General features: G+C 44.5%; 1 pseudogene; it reads left to right on the forward strand.

Annotated features, from left to right (window-relative positions):
- The first annotated feature begins 378 nt into the window (after positions 1 to 378).
- LOC123441901 lies at positions 379 to 2,146 on the forward strand (annotated as a pseudogene).
- The last annotated feature ends 1,697 nt before the right edge of the window (positions 2,147 to 3,843 follow it).

Below are 3,843 nucleotides of genomic sequence, written 5' to 3' on the forward strand. Positions count from 1 at the left end.
AAATATTTACAATACCTAATCTCTACTATTAAAGCAGGATGTGCCGTCGTCGTGATGGTTCGACCCCCCTCCCCGCCTCCCGATCGATACCTCCCCACACTATTGAAACTATCGTTCCCTTACTTCTCGCAGTAAAAATATCTGGCAAACAAACCCACCGCTGCCCACGTTTTCTGCTAAAAAACGGGAGAAAGAAAACACCCCTACGAACAGACACCCCACGTCCCACGTCCCACGTTCTCATCTCCCCCCTTGCGTCCAGTTTTTCCTCTTCCAGAAAATTCGCCGCCGCCGCTCCCCTGCTCGTAGTCGCACTGGCCGCGTTCCTGGCCATGGATGACACAACAATCCATCTGATGTTGCGACGTACGTCAAGGGATGGCGCTGGAGTTGTTGCCGCTGGCGCCTAGCGCCACTGGCGCGGACGCCACCGGCGTCTGGTCGACGTGCGGCAGGGCGCTACACCTGGCCGCCACCAACGGCAGGACGAACGTCTGCCGCTACCTTGTCCAGGACCTCGGCATCCCCGTTGACACCCTCTCCGATGAGCGCGAGACGTCGCTGCTCCTGGTGGCCACCTTCGACCACACCGCTATGGCGGCCTGGCTCCTGGAGCACGGCGCCAGCGCGCGTGCCCCGGACGTCGACGGCGAGACCCCGCTCCACTGGGCCGCCTACAACGGTACGCTACGCACGCACCTCGCCGGCCGACGCCACCTCGCTCTGCTCCGTGTTCCTGTCGCTCCCGTTGAGACGCCGTGGCCATTGCCTATAGCCTATGGCTATGCCGAGCGGGTACTAGACCAGACTAGAGCGCGTGCGGGACTGACATGTTGGCGCGTCGTCCGCGCTGCAGGGGATCGCGACGTGGCGATGTTGCTCCTGTACAAAGGCACCGACGTGGGTGCGGCGAACCCCCGGGGCACGGCGCTCCATGTCGCCGCCATGCGGGGGTGCCCGGAAGTCGTCCGCGTCCTGCTGCGCCACGGCGCCGATGTATGTGCGGCCGCTCGTATATATGATGCATGCATTATGTTCAAGGCTGCTGACCGAGTCTGCAATTTTGCAGCCGAACAAGGTCGCCAGCCGTGTCTTCACGCCCTTGGTCTCATCGCTTCTTGGTGGCTCCATCCAATGCATGAAGCTGCTCATTGAGGTGCTACGATTTCCTTACTTTATGTTCTGCCAATTGATCTCTTAAGTTCGTGTTGATTGCACAAATCATACCCTACTACTCCGTAGTTGTTTGCGATGCCGCCGCCTAACGCTTATTATTTTGAAGTAGCACTTGCAATGCTTGGATTGATCGCTAGGGTTCCGTAAAATTTCCAAATGAATTGCGCATATCGAATTCCCTTCCCCCCCTTCTTAACTGAAACTTTTTCTGGAAATGTTAACTAGGCTGGGGCTAATGTTCATGCTGGTGCATTCAGTGGAGCGACCCCTCTGTTGTTAGCGTGTAGCCACCGTGGGATTGTCGGATTCCTCAAGTGCTTGTTGAAGGCCGGAGCAGATCCGAACCTGCCCGACGAAGTGCACATGCTCTAAACCTCCTTTCCTGCCATGTTTCATACTGTTTAAATACATATAGTATGGAATACAGTTTTATCCTTGTGCATGAACAAGAATGTGCTGCAGAAACTCATGGTTTCTCTACTCTGTAACAGCTTGGTAGGTAGCCCATAGAAATTGCTGCGGTCCAAGCTGAGAAAAAACTCGTTCGAATTTTGTTTCTCGTGACTCGATGCCCACCAAACATGCTTGGCTGGAGTGTTGTTGGCATCATGAGTTATGTGAAATCTACTGCTTACAAGGAGCGGGTATGAGTCTTGTTTTAATCAGTTTCCACGCACTTGATATGTACAGTAGCTAATTGAGTAATTGGATTTGCTCTTATCTAGTAATTGATTGCCTTAAAACTATTTTTTCTTGTTTAGGTGAGAAAGGACTCTTGTAAGAGGAAAGCTGAACTAAAACTAGAAGGGAAAGAGGCCTACACAGTCAAGGACTATGACACGACTATACTTATGTACAATTTGGTAACTTCTTATTTTGGAGCTGATTTTGTATGCGTATGTTCACTTGCAAATGTCATCTCTTTCACTCTTTTCTTTTTTACTTCTCATAATGGCAGCAAAGCCATTAAGAAATTTTCAAGGAGATTCTTTTCGCTCCCTAGAGGTGATCACCGTATTGCTATTTATTTTTCTCGGGATCATATTATGATCTTGACGGATACATTATGAGTATGTAATCTTCTCTTATAATTAAAGTGCCACACAAACTACTTTGAAGAGGACTTGCTTGCGTAGTGTGAAAAAGTGTAAAGAGAAAGGAAGAGTAAGGAGAAAGAAATGTTGCAAGGGTGGAGGTGTTAAATAGATACCACGATTTCCTAAGAAGAAAGAAGTACGAGAGATAATAAGTTTGTCCAGGAATTGAAACCATGTCTTGTCATATTTGACGCACATTTTTAATTATAACAACTATTTGATCTATATGTCTTTGTATTGATCCGTGGCAACGCACGGGCGTTTAGCTAGTATATATAATATCAAAATGTATTTCAGGGTGAATCTAGTGATAATGGTTTCGTATTCTATATATTGATATTTTTGTCAATAAACTTGGTCAAAGTTTGAGAAGTTTGACTTTTTGAGAAAACAATACACCTTATATTTAGAAACGAAGGGAGTACTTAATTTACTGAATGTAAATTAATGCATGAGCATTTCATGCAATATGAGGCTGACCTTTTTAAAAAAGGAAAAATGTGATGTGATGACACAAGGTGGATGTCATGATTGAACATGGGTCATAGACATTAATATTTTGTCGACCCGTGGCATTGTGGCCATAGAAATTCCACATGCACAGAATGTCATGGCTATTTATAAATAGCTGAAATGTGCAAATTTGAATTTATGTGACATCGCAATGTCTTAGTTCTCAAACGGAGTATTTAATGGACGATGAATATCCATTTGCCCTTCGGACTAACTTAGGGAGAGATATATTGTCATGAGCATCACATGAATGATTATTCATTTGTGTTCAAGACTTGAAGTCCATTGATGCTAATCATTACCTGAAATTTGTGCTAGTGCTTTCAGTACTAAGCAATATGTGATTAGAGAACCACGAGGAGTTGAAAGTAAAGTGGAAAAGAGACAAGCAGAGATGGAGCGTATATCTCACAAAGGAATGTGTCATTTAAATAAATGATCACAATGAGAACTCCCAAGTTTGTCAAAGAGGTGGTTGTATGAAATATCATACTAATGATTACCAAATTTAAGTTTTGGGTCGAATCATGTCATCGACTCATTGGAGAAGGCAAATGAGTTAAATGGGATAAGTTTGAAGTTCTACTTCAAATGGACAACCACAAAATATTCTGACGTGGTAGAAGGAGAATGCACTCCTCTACATTGATGATATGCTTGTGGAATGACATTCCCAAGATATTTTGGAGATCTCATGTAGTCTCCTAGTTATCCCGAGATATCATTAGCCTATAATTGTACTACCACACATGGTATAATTTGCAACATCTTGTCCATAGGACATGATAGTTGCGAGGAATAGAGTGTATGAATCAATTCATACTCAACTGTTGGAAATATGCCATAGAGGCAATGATAAAATAGTTATTATTATATTTATTGTTTCAATATAATCATTTATTATCCATGCTATAATTGTATTGAATGAAAGCATAGATACATGTGTGGATATATAGACAAAACAATGTCCCTAGTAAGCCTCTAGTTGACTAGCCAGTTGATCAAGGATGGTTAAGGTTTTCTGACCATATGCAAAGTGTTGTCACTTGATAAACTG

Source organism: Hordeum vulgare, chromosome 3H (genome assembly GCF_904849725.1).
Source record: "Hordeum vulgare subsp. vulgare chromosome 3H, MorexV3_pseudomolecules_assembly, whole genome shotgun sequence".
NCBI lineage: Eukaryota > Viridiplantae > Streptophyta > Magnoliopsida > Poales > Poaceae > Hordeum > Hordeum vulgare.